We start from the raw sequence: 14224 nt of genomic DNA on the forward strand, positions 1-14224 counted from the left end.
GGTTCTTAATTTCTCTGCACTTTCTGCCATTAGAGTGGTATCATCTGATATCTGAGATTGTTGATATTTCTCTTGGCAACCTTAATTCCAGTTTTTGATTCATTCAGACTAGCATTTCACATGATGTACTACATACAGGTTCCTCAGAAGACAAGTAAGGTCATCTAGTACTCCCATCTCTTTGAGGATAACATTTTGTTGTGATCCACACAGTCAAAGCCTTTAGGATAGTCAAAGAAACAGAAGTAGATGTTTTTCTGGAACTCCCTTGCTTTCTCCATACTCCAGGGAATGCTGGCAATTTGGTCTCTAGTTCTTCTGCCTCTTCAAACACCAGCCTGCTCTTCTGGTAATTACTGGTTCACATATTGCTAAAGCCTAGCTTACAGAATCTTAAGCATAACCTTGCTGGCATGTGAAATCAGTGCAACTGTCAGGTAATTTGAATATTCCTTGGTGAGAAAGAACAGAACAAAAAGAGAAGAGGGCCCAGGACAGAGGGTTGGAGATAACCATAGTTATCAGATATGATGTGGATGAAGAACCAGCAAAAGAGACAGAAAAGAAGTGGTCAGAGAAAAGGAAAAATGGAAGAGAGTGAATGAAAAAGTAAAAGACAATGAATGAAAACCCAGGAAGAATAAAGTGCTGAGGAGATAATCATAAGTTACAATAGCATTATGTGTAATGAAGAAATAATGGAAACTTTCCAAGTAAGGTCAACAATGAAGCAACGATTCCCACTGTCACCACTGTTGTTTGACACACAAAAAAACCCATAATCTTGGAGTTAACGTAGCAAGACATACAAAGGATTTACATAAATATGACTATAAAACAATTTTCTCAGAAATAAAGGAAGACATATGAATAAATAGAAGTTCGGTATTCATGGATAAGTTCACCTACATAAGAAAAATTATGATACTTCCTTATTTAATCTATAGACTTATAGATTATAGATGACTATAGTAATCAATTTACTAAGTGGATATTTTATCGAAGTATTGCTAAGCTTTATGGCATAATTAATATGAAGAATTCAGAGCAACATGGAAAGATGAAATAATTCAAAGTGAAGCAAGCATAGCAAAACTATGCACAATGACTACATTACTGTAAATAAAGTCAATAATGAGTCAATTGGTTAGTCAGTCAACTAGCATTTATTAAGTCTTGTACCAATTATGTACCAGGCATTAGAGATAAAATGAAAGGCAAAAAAAAAAAGTCTCTGCCCTCAAGCAGTTTATATTCACCTGGGGGACACAACATGTATACAGAGAAATAAATATAAAGTGATTTTGGGGGAAGGAAGCTAGCTAATACTTGGAGGAAACCAGCAGAGGTCTATGCAGCACTTCTTAAACTGTGGATCATGACCCCATGCTGTTGCAAAAAAATTGGCAACAGTAAAAGGTTTCTGAATGCTCAATGACCAAAAATTAATTAAAAATCAAGTGTATAATGAATCCAAGGTGTTTCTAGCAGCACTTGCCCATGTTGCATCGGGTAACTTCAATGTAGCCTTCATTCTGAACACAAAGCATACACACTCTGCATTACACATGCTCTCAATGCCAACAAACACTGCTGAAACATGAAAAGGAGTCACAAGTGGAAAATATTTAAGAAACCCTGTAGTAAAAGTAGATGGTACTTCAGCTCAGCCTTGACCTGAAGTAGGCCTTCCAAGAAGCAGAGATGAGGAGAAAAAGTATTCCAGGTGTAAAAAAAGCAAAGACAGCGAGGAAGGAGATGGAATGTTGTTCATGGGGAACAGCAGGTAGACTAGTAAGGAAACCATAGGCAATCAAACTGAAAGAAAGGCTAGAGCTAGACTAAATGCCAAACAGAGAGGTTTGTACTTTAGCCTAAAAACAACAGGAAGCAAATAAAGCTTCTTGAGAAGGGTTAGAACTGTGATTTAAAAATATTAATTTGGCAACTTTGTGAAGGATGGTCTGGAGAAGGCAAGAAGCTGAAGAAGGCCAGTCAGAAGGCTATTTCAGGAGTCCAAGAGAGAGGTGGTGATAGCCTGGGCGAGGATGACTGTGGTATGAATGGTCAAAAGAAGAGAGAGATGCAAGAGACATTGGAAAATTGCATGAAGTAAAGCCAGAAAGGTATACTGGAGGAAAACAGACCATTTTCTTCCCCAGCATCAATTTATCCAGGTCACTCTTCTCTACCTATACAAATCTTGACAAGTCCTAAAGGCTCAATTTAAGTCTGGCCTCTTTCAAGTCATTTATAACCTAATCTCATTACTCCACAGCCAAAAACTATAGGCTAATCTATTCACCATTTCCATAAACCTAAGTGTTCTCTCTGCTACATAAGGCCCAAACAGTCCTTTTTCTTTTTTGAATTCTAGCAGCATTTATTATCTATATCACTGTATTAGCTCTTAATCAAATGGTTTATACAAATGCAATCAGTTCTGCTATAGCATCACATACACATTCCTAAAAATCACCATATAGGATTGGGTTGTAACACTTACAAACTTCATTCGTGACACATAAAAAAAAAAAAGGTATGTAATTTAAAAGAATAGCACACTTTTTATGTTAAATGAAATACTATAATAAACAATGTCAATGTCTACAGCCTTGGGCTACTGCTCAGCCTTCACCATGGTTCCCAAGGTCCCAGCCTCAACAACTACAGTCCTGAGGCCAGGGCAGAAGGTGGTGGTTTCAATCCTCTTCCATCCACAATTCCTACTATACCAGAAGATATATACTAAATATGGCATTTTACTTTGAGGAAGTGTGTTGGTAAGCAAAATGGCCTTTGTTTTCTTTGAGTAATCCTTACTAGGTGCTAAGCCCCAGCCCCAAACCCCTACTGGATGTGAAATCTATGTGGGTATGGATTGGCAACTAAGGTGGGGTCCAAGGTGGGGCTAACTTCAGGGAGGGCCTAGTTTACATGTCTGGGAGAGCAGAGGCTTTTAGACCATGTGGGTTTAAGTCCGCCTCTTTGTGACGATTCTAGGTCACATGGGTGAGTCGCATGTGTGACTCACCCCTGACGCTGAAAAAGATATAAAAACCAGGGGTTGGCTGTATGTTCCTTGGAGCTCATTCCCGCAGCAGTGGTGGCTTGCGTGACTCTGGGCCAGCCCTTGTTCTGAGCTCCCAGGCTGAACCTAGATGTTGGTAACTATGAATTTTATTGGGTCTGTCTGCTGATGTTTGTACTTTGTTTGTAATTTGCTCTGAAGTTCAGGGTGCTGGCTTTTTCCCCTGAACTAAGTGAATGCTGTCTGTATGCTGGATTAAAGTAAACTTGTCAACCCCTTCACCTTGCTTTCCTTAGTTAAGCAGATCAAAAGAACCTGTGCTGTTGGCAGCTTTCTGGGTGCTGGCTGTGGGTGGATCTTACACCCCCACAGAAGCTGCTAGCTGGATTGTTGAAACAGGAAGCCCTGAAGTTTGCTTGTGGAAGTGAGCATAGGAAAGGGTTGCAGCTTGAGAATTATTGTTGAAGTAGTATAGTTTTCTGCGTGATGAAATTGTGCATAAATAAATGAGAATTTGCATTATGCTCAAATTGTTCCTTAATACATCAATTGTGTTGGAACAAATTAACGTTTTCAAAATGTATTATAGCAGAACTGACTGTATTTAACTTTTCATTAATGTAGTTCTTATTTCCCCAAATATTGTACGAGTTCAAGGGCAGGAACTATTATGTATATAGGTGTTTAATAAAATATGCTGAATTAATTAATTTCAATTAAGTAGGAGTCTGTATTGTCCTCATAAAAATATTGTCACTTTTAGATTTTATTTCCCATAATTCTGTGAAATAATAATTTAAACTATCTACCACTGCAAATCAGATGTCATCTAACCTTTCTAGAACATCAATTTATTGTCCTTTTTGGTCTTATTTTTACTGTAGATACAGTAAGACTGAAAATATAACTTCTCAAGTTAACATATCATCTAATAAACTGCTGGCATTAAGTAAATGTTTAGTAGTTGTATTAATGTCACAAAAACCACACAATGACTTTTTATTTTTAAGGCATTGAAGAAGTATAATATCCACAGAATGAATGTTTTCTTGATTGTAGATATTGGCCCAAAAGCCATAATGGGAGATAGAATATTTTTGCTATGTATAGCTATTTATATGTGATCACTTTTCCTTGTGCTGTTGAGGATTATAGCAGTAAGAATCGTCATCTTTGAAGACTCATAAAAGATAGCATTGATTTAGGGGAGTAAGAATGCTGAAGAAGTTTTTTTTAATATCACTTTATCTTTATGAATGGTATAATATTCTTCTTTTTTTTTCCCTGAGAGGAAACCTAGCATAGACATTCTCCTTAAGATGTTATCAGTATCAGAAAAGTTACTTTCTGGTAGAGAAAACAGTATGATATGTACTCCTTTCAAATGTGAGGCTGTATCACAACTGGCAATACAACATTTAGTTCTACATTGGAAATTTCTACTCCTTGGGTGGGTTCAAGAGGATTGCTGCTTTGAAAAAAAAAATCGTAATGTGAGGATGAAGTGAAGGAGTCTTTCCATTCTATACTTATATCAAGGAATTTATTTTATCCAATAACTCGTATATTCAGCTTTACTGACACTTTACATAATATGAAAGGCTATTGTGCAAAAATGCAAAATCTTAGTTCTTAAATGTAATTCACATGTTTTACTTTTAAAAGTATACTGATTATGTTTGCTTTTACATCACTTTGATTTCTGAATATACTTCTCTTTCTGTATTCCCCACAGAACCATCCCTTGTAACAAAGAATGAAAAGGGAGAGAAAAATCAGTTCAGCAAAACCTAATGTATCAACTGAATCTGACAGAATAAGCAATGTTCCACATCCATAGTCTCCCATTTCCTCAAAGAAGAGAGATAAGTTCTCATCTTGTCTTTGGAGTCAAATGTGATCATTATAATTACCTTTATTATAAAGCACAAGTTTTCAACGTGCCACAAAAAGCGAAAGATATCTCGAAGAGACAAATACATTGTCTTACTTGTTCAAAGTAACAATTTCATACCATTCAGCAACTTAATTTTCAAGTTCAAACTATCTTCCTTTTAAGTGAAACATAGGTCTCTTTCTAAACTAGCTTACATAGTAAATAACTGGAGCATAAGCCCATAATGAAATGAGTCCTGAGCATTTACTAGCTAATTGACCCTGGGCAAGTCATTTAACCTCTGTTTGCTTCAGTTTCCTCAAATGGAAAATGAAGGTAATAGCACCTGACTTCTCAAGTTGTTGTGAGGATCAAATGAGATAATATATGCAAAGTGCTTAGCACAGTGCCTGACACACGGCATGCACTACATTTTAAATACTTATTCCTTTCCTCCTCTTCTTGTCTTTTAGTACTAAGATTAGAACATACTCAAAACCCTCCTTAATTTTAAGATTACTTCAGGAGTAGATTTAATTGTAAAGTATACTTTTTAAAAAAGCTTTATTTTGGTAATAATGTAACTCATTCCTGACTCTGTTTTGTATATTTATATGAATATACATGGCATTCTTTTAACTTGGGCAACTGTTCACTGGCATTTTGAGGGTTTCTTTAATCTCATGGAATACTGGAATTCCCAATAGCAGAGGGAATGCCAGCTTGTCCAGTTCATTAAAAAAAGTTACATTCTTTACAGAGAGAGAAAAAAGAGATTTTTCTGTCCAGGTAATAGTTTTTTTGGGAGGAATGATCTGTTCCTCAGTTAAGTATGAGTCAGTAGTTATGCTGTCTAACATCAGTAATTTGTCCTTACCAAAAAAAAAAAATACATTTAAATGGAAGCATTTTAGGACTTAAGGAAAGAGGAATATGGAGAGAGGAAAAAAAAAAACCTGAAGCTGATGCATTACTTTTAACTATGGCCTGTTTATCACACTTTGCTTTTCAAAGTCTTGACTATTCTCCCAAAAATGAATGTGGTTTAAAAAAATCCTACTCATCTCACTTTTAAGAAAGCACCTAATGATATGAATCCTTTAGTCTGTGAGCTCCTTGAGAGCAGGGATTGTCTTCTACCTATGTTGGTATCCTCACACTGCCTGGCACAGTGCCTGGCAAATAGTAGGTGTTTAATGAATGTTTTCTTGACTGTTTATACTCTTTTTGAAGGTCATTCCGAAGTTTGCAATTTAATGTTTCTGTATGCTGAAATATATACCTCAGTAAATCTGAGAGACCTCATCAGTTTGAGTGTTCCTTCCACTGGTGCTGCTCACAACTCGTACATACCTTGTCATTCTCTGTAATTCTTATCAATGTAATCTGATAGATTCTCAATAAATGCTATAAGCCTTCCTGAAGGTCTTTCCTACACATTTTATGGAAACTGGTTTTGTACTCAGTCCAGGGAACCTGTTCTCCACCCCTGGTAGACTATGTGTTTATTCCTCGCTCTTACATATATCTATCCTACCATTTTTCCACTCATATTTCCTGGTTATCTTTTGATATTCTGAACTGAACATGTAAAATCTGATCAATCAAATTTTCAAAGTTTAGTCAGTCATCATAAGAAACCCTAGAGCAATCTACCCACATAATTTCTCCTTATTCCCTTGTTTTATATAAACTATCTAAAAAGAAAAAAAAAGGAAAGAAAGATTATGGAAGAAAGCCAGTATTTTTTTTCTATACCTCCTAATTGCACTTGTTTATTCTACATTCACATTTTTCTAGAGACTAAACTGTTCTCTTGTTTCTTTATAGATATCTTACCTGTGTGGCTAGATTGTAAACACCTTCAGGACAGGAAAAATGTGTTGACACCTTACAGACATGCCTTATGTAGTCTGCTTGTATCCATCAAAGTACATAGAAAATTCTGTGCACCTAATCACCATCAAATATGTCATGACTGATCAAAAATAATTCTCTTTAACAAACAAAGCCCTAACCATGTATGGAGAGCATGGTAGGAAAAGATTTAATCCCACACATTATCTATTTCTGACCTAGTAAGAGATGACATAACACAAAAGTTCTTATAATACACAAATGTTTACATTTTTTAAAATGTAAGCTGCTGGGGAGTAGAGATCATTTCATTCTTTGTACTTGTATAAAAAGGATCTATCATAGTACCTGGCACATAGTAGAGACTTATTAAATGCTTGATATTTGGTAAAATTAATAAACATTTGATGTAATTAATGTTAATTTAAAATAATTGATAAACATATAAGAAAAATGTAAAATGCTATGAACAATGAAGAACTCTTATAATGAATGTGTGATATGTATATATATATATGATGCTATCACATCAGTTAAAATTCTGGGAATATACACTTCTTATCCAACAATTCATCTTAAGTCTTTTAAGTTTATTATCACATTAACCTTCACACTAAGGTGCAGCATTGTACCTCAGAGATAGAGATCTAGCACTAGAGCCAGGAAGACATGGATTTGAATCTTATCTCTCACATATACTGGCTCTGCAACCCTGGGCAAGTCACTTACTTAAACTGGAAGCACTCTAGACAAGTTTCTAAGACTGTAAGTTGCAGAAAAGGTGCTGACCTCCATTATTGCAGGAAGTTCTGCCCTAAGAATTTCCTATGCTAATGATGTCAAAGGTCCTTCCCTATTCTTCTCCCATCAGGATCTTTGCATCACATTTCCCATAATTACTACTCCAAATCTTCTCTTGTTTTCTCCAGCCATCTACAACATCCCTTCACTGCTATCTCTGTACAGAGGATATTGCATTTATTTCACTTAAAATATCGAGGTTATCCATTTCAAGTTTCTTCTCCTCAATTTCTCCCTTCACATCAACCTATTCACTCTTCCTTTCCTCTAGTTTCACAGAAAGAAATGGCCCTTTTCTTAGATATCATCTACCCCTCTACTTCTGCCCTTGCCATCTCGTTTGGGAGTCTGAACCTTTCATTATTATTTCCCTCTTCCTAATTTTCTGTCTCTCATTAAAACTAGTTTTATGCCTAGTTCATATAAATGTGCCCAGACATGCTCAAAACAAAACAAACAAAAAATCTTTCATTAGACCATACCAATCCTTTAAACTATCATCCTGAATCATTACACCTTTCAAAATCAAATTCGTAGAAGTAAAAAGTTGTCACCATTTGTGACCTCCACTTTCTCAACTCCCATTCATTTCTCAATCCCTTTCAATCTGGCTTCTGTCTTTACCTCCTGATTGAAATAATTATCTCTAAGACTCTGACCTTCTCTTTTCTCTAATCTATGTCATTTGATGATTTCATCAGCTCCCACAGATTCAATTATCAACATTCTGCGGATGATTCTCATTTATTTGTACAGTCCTAACGTGTATTCTGACTTCCAGTTTCACATCTCCAAATACCCTTTAAATATCTTGAACTGGATGTCCTATAGACATTTTAATTCAACATGTCAAAAACTCAACTCATTACCTTTTCCCCCAAATCCTCCCCTCTTCCTAATTTCCCTATTACTGTCAAGGGTACCACCATTCTTTTAATCACTCAAGGTTTGCAAGCAAGGCATCAATTTCAACTTCTTACTTTCTCTCACCCCTCCATATCGAATCTGTTCAAAGTCCTGTGATTTCTACCTTTAAAAAGTCTTTCTTACACTTCTCCTTCTCTCATCTGACATTGTCCACCACCCTGACACAGATCTTCCTCACTCAAACATCGACTATTGCAACAGGCTGCTTGTTTGCTCTCTCTGCCACAAATCCCATCCATCTGTCAAATGGATCTTCCTAAAGCACAGGTCTCACTATGCCCCACCCCATCACTTTATTAAATAAACTCAGTGACTCACTACAACCTCTAACTCCATAAAGAGTCACATAGAATTAAAATAAAGGACTGGTATAAATCTATTATGGTAAAGCAGGGGTAGTAATTATCATCCCCCAAAAGGAAAAAAAAAAGTAAAAATAGACTTAATTAAAACAGAAAAACAAGGGAACTACATTGTACTTAAAGGTACCATAGATAATGAATTAATATCAATACTCATAAGTGAACTTAATTGTATACCATCAAAATACTTAAAGAAAAAGTCAAACAAATTAGAGAGAGAAATATGAAATAAAACTGTAATACTGTGGGGCAACAATATTCCCCTTACAGACCTATACAAATCGAGGAATGAAGGAAGGAAGGAAGGAAGGAAGGAAGGAAGGAAGGAAGGAAGGAAGGAAGGAGGGAAGAAGGGAAGGAGGGAAGGAAGGAAGGAAGGAAGGAAGGAAGGAAGGAAAGAAGGAAGGAAAGAGGGAAAGAAGGAGGAAGAGAAGGAAGGAAAGAAAGAAGGAAGGAAGGAGGGAGGGAGGGTGGGAGGGAGGGATGGATTTAAATAAAAATTTAGGAGTAGTGGTCACAACAAAGAGAGTAACCTAACTTTGACCAGAAATAAGTTCTGTGCTGAGAGATTGACAAGGTTATAGACACATTCATATTAAAATGTATAAATGACCTACAGACTTGAATTCTATGTTTGATGGGCTGGGTGTCACACTTTACAAGCAAAGCTTACATGGACTTCAAACCATTACAAAATAAACAAGGACACAGCTGACTTCATTACAAGCCACTGATGCATGCAATTTAGAAAACTAGCTATATACAGAAGCCCTAAGGAGAAAAGCTCTAATTAGTTGGAAATGGTTTAAAATTTTAAAAATATAACAAACATTAACTCCCTCAGTATTATATATGTAGCAAAATACATCCTAACTAATTTTGTCCAAAACAAAACAGATCTGGTGTACTTCTCTAAAAATGTTTGGATTCCTGTTTCCTTGATACATTCTCTCAAACACCATGTCACCAAACACAGAATGATGAATAATAAACACTTGTCAATGATTGCTGTCTTCAGATTTATACACATCTTGGGTTCTTTCTCTTATATTTTATGACAATCATTGCTCAAGAGGCATTTTGTTTTTATGAAGTTACTTCCTTGAATCTGCCAAGCTTTTGTAAGTAGTTGTACTGTACTACTTTCTAATGCCTACCAAACGTAACAAAATCCAAGAAACACGCTTTAGACCTTTGAGTATTAAATCTTTGCCATCAGTCAAAATGAAAACTATTTCATTTTTACTTCATATCAAATCTTAGCTCTATTCAGAAGTCTAACTTTAGTTAACTATGTAAAGTCAATTATGCATGCAAAAATTCAGTATTTCTCTCAGTTTATTCTAATACAATGGAGCATTGTCTATAATGTATCTCAAAATATTTTTTATATTCTTTTTTGTTTATATTTAAAGCAACTGAATATACTTTATTTTTAAATAATACTTATCACACATGCGCCACTGTTCCTAACAAGATGAAAATCAGTAAGTATGAAGAAAAACAACTACTCTGCTGACCAAAAAACATAACACTACTATATAAAGTGGAAAAATAAGTATATTTTTGTCCAATCAGAAATGTGTGGCCAATACTGGAGCAGCCAAATAAACTATTTTTAACATAAGTAAAATCAATGCACTTATAAATGTTTAGCAACAGAATGAAAAAAATCCCTAGCAAATAGATGATTTTAATATCACTGAAAAAAACCCAAATTAGAAAGGTATTAAACATAAAATACTACTTTTCTATTATTGCTCAAATGAGCTAAGCAACTAAAAGTTATGGCCGATATCCTTTCCTTATGATATTCCACTGTGCATTTTTGATCATATGCCATGGATTAAGAAGAGTTTCAACCTTCAATCTGAATGGTACTTGTAGGTTTCTGTCTTAACTATAACAGAACTTAGAAGTAACTGTTCATGTTTCAATGTACTCTGTCTAAGAAGAGCCTTAGAAACTCATGTGTATGTAGAAGTAACAGAACAGTTTGTATCCATCTTCATGTGCATTAAAAGAGCCAAGCGCTTGGTACATAAAAATGTAACATAGACCACACACACACGTGCAACCAAGGCTATAATTTATTTGAAAAACAAATGAACTGATCAAATATTGTACACTCCCTTTCTGCCTTCTTCACTCAGGGCTAATGATAAAATGAAGTAGTGTCTGAACAGCTATTTAGTGTGTAAACTCACAACTTTAATAGTCTAGAATTGAAACCAGAATGCCATTTACAAAATTAGCATATGGTAGTTATACTACATACTAAAACATTTATAACTAAAATAATTTAATCTGCCTCTAAAACCTATTACTTAAGAAGGAAGAGAGTAAACCTACTGTTTTGTCAACAATAAAATCTGAATTTCATGGAAGTAAAAGTTACTTTGTGTCTCTATTCAAAAATTAAATTTTATTAACCAGCACACTTTAACATATAGTATAAGGATCTTAAAAGATATGTATTGCATTTCCCTTTTACCATACCTGTACTTATTCTCTCTAGACTTTTTATCATCTCTTTTAGAAAAGACGAAACAGAAATCTGGAGGTTTTAAAAAATTACATATTACAAGCTTGAACAACAGCGTAAAGGAAAAATTCCACAAGTTTCCAAGCGTCAATTTATACCCTACATAATTTTAGAGTAACTACTAATAGAGTTATTTACTATATATAGAACCCAAGGTCAAAGGCTTTCCAAAGTACTTTACCAACTAATAATGTTCCCAATTTAAATGAGTCAGAATCAAAATGGAAGGGACGAGGGAAGAAGGAAAGAAATGTTTACATCTAATGAAGAGACAAATCAATTAGGAGAAATCTTCAGAAATGGATTACTTTACAAGGATTAAATATAATTTCAAGGTTCTGAGAATTAATGTTTATCTGAATCTCTCCTATGTATTTAAGAGAAATAACAGTATCATCATGATTAATTTTAAAGGAAAGGATACACTAAGATTTATCACTAATACTCATGTATTCACTGTTCATAAATGAATGAGAGAAGGTGGAGCCAAGATGGCAGAGTAGAGCCAGCAACCCAGTTGAACTCTCTTAACAAATGTTTGAGTCATTAGCTTCTACTTGCCTTCTAAACAACTTTAAAATAAAGCCTCAAATCGAATTCTGGAGCAGCAGACCCAAGAAAAGGTCAGAGTGAAATACTATTCCAGTGGAAGACAACTTAAGAGGCTGGCAAATGAGGTTTGTGATACCACGGTGGAAACTGGCCTGGAGTACAACAGTAGTGCCAGCAGTGGGTCTTGAAGATGGTTGTAACAGCTGCAGTGGCAGCTTTAGCAGCTCTCAGCCAGAGATGGTGAAGAGAAATGCATAACTCATCAGAGAGAGATTACAGAGAACTATGAGTGGGCACTGGACACAGGACTCAGATGCATTGTCCATATGCAGTTCCAGGTCCCAGTTCCACGGAAGAGTGCTTATGGTTGGTCACAAAGGAGCAGGGCCAAGTGGAGTACTAGCACTTGCAGCTGCAGGGAGGCAGGGGCCATTTTTGGGTCAAGACCAGAGCACAGACAAGGAGAGCAATGACCACACCTCTCCCCAGATCATAGAACCCTGGAAGCATCAAAAGCTTCCAAAACTCTGAGCAAGCTCTGAAAACAGCAGCACAAAAATGCCTGAGGCCTTGTGGCCAGTGCCTCCCCACCTCCAGGGGAGCAGAACTCAACTTTAACACAAAGTTTAAAGTCAAGAAATAGGATGGGAAAATGAGCAAATAACACAGAAGAACTTGACCATAAAAAGCTACAAAAGGTGGCAGGGAAGATCAAAACACAAACTCAGAAGAAGATAATGTGGAAAACAGCTACAACCAATGGCTTACAGAAAAAAAAGGGACTGAACATAAGCCCAACAAGAATTCCTGGAAAGCTTTAGAGATGAGTAGTATAGGGAAAATTGGGAAAACAAATGAGAGTGATGCAAGAAAACTTTGAAAAGAGAATTAACAACTTGGTAAAAGAGGCACAAAAACACTGAAGAAAATAATACTTTAAAAAACAGAACTGGTGAAAAAAAAGGCACAAAAATTCACTGGAGAAAAGAACTCCTTAAAAAGCAGACTAGGCCAAGCAGAAAAAGAGGTACAAAAGTTCACTGAAGAAAATAATTCCTTAAAAATTAGAATGGGGCAAGTGGAAGCTAATGACTCCAGGAGACATCATGAAACAATAAAACAAAGTCAAAAAGGATGAAAAAATAGAATAAAATGTTAAATATCTCCTCAGAAATTGACCTACAAAATAGATCAAAGAAATATCATTTAAGAATTACAGGACTAGGGGCAGCTACCGTATGTCCCCATGTATAAGACACACCTTAATTTGGGGGCCCTAAATTTGCAAAAAAAAAAAATGTATTACATAAAGTTATTGAACTCAAGTTTTATTCATCTGATCACAGCTTTCAGGCATCTTTTGGGCAAGTCTGGTGTATGTACGCATGCTTAGTCCATTCTGTTTCATGTACCTGAAGCACCAATTGTGTCCTCCCTTGAAATCAGTTAACTTCTTTTTCATCAGCAATTTTTCTTGCCTCATGCTGAACCATCCTTGTGTACACAGGAATTCCAATTGCCCTTTGCTCTTCAATCCGTATCTTCCATTCCCTCTCTAAATCAGGCCATTTTGCTGACTTGCCTCTCATGGCCTTCTTCTGCCATGGTGTTTTCAATAGGGTTTCTTCTTCCAGAAGCCAGTCTCAATTGTTTTCTCAGTTGGAGGAGGACCAAACTTACGTTCAGCAGCATGATTTCCATTCACTTTTGCAAACTGGATCACTTTTAACTTGAATTCAGCACTGTACAAAAAATCTTTTCTGGGCCACTTCTGGGCAGAACGTGGCAAAACATAACCTAACATACCAGTAACAAATGCGAAACAATGAATGCAAAGATGACAAGTGCAAAAAAGCGGGGAAATGCAAGTAAAAAAAAAATCTACAACAATGAGCGCAAAAATAGGCGCGAAAAAGTGGGAAATGCAAGCAAAAAAAACTACAACCACTGTGTAAGATGCCCCCAAATTATTCGAAAAATGGTGCATCTTATGCATGGGGAAATACGGTAGGTGACGCAGTGAGTAGAGCACCGGCCCTGGAGTCAGGAGGACCTGAGTTCAAATCCAACCTCAGACACTTGACACACTTACTAGCTGTGTGACCTTGGGCAAGTCACTTAATCCCAGTTGCCTTGCCTTCTCCCCTCCAAAAAAAAACAAAACTCAAAAAACAAGAATTATTGGACTACCTGAAAGCCACAATTTAAAAACCAGGCTAGACATTAGATTTTAAGAAATTTTAAAGAAAACTGCCCCAATATCTTAGATTGAG

General features: G+C 36.0%; 1 protein-coding gene across 1 annotated transcript in view; it reads right to left on the minus strand.

The window, feature by feature from the left end:
- Positions 1-14224, minus strand: part of TAF3 (TATA-box binding protein associated factor 3) — a 212651-nt gene that overhangs the window by 88038 nt on the left and 110389 nt on the right. The gene's annotated exons all lie outside the window — the stretch shown is intronic.

The sequence above is a fragment of the Trichosurus vulpecula genome, chromosome 5, assembly GCF_011100635.1.
Source record: "Trichosurus vulpecula isolate mTriVul1 chromosome 5, mTriVul1.pri, whole genome shotgun sequence".
Lineage (NCBI taxonomy): Eukaryota > Metazoa > Chordata > Mammalia > Diprotodontia > Phalangeridae > Trichosurus > Trichosurus vulpecula.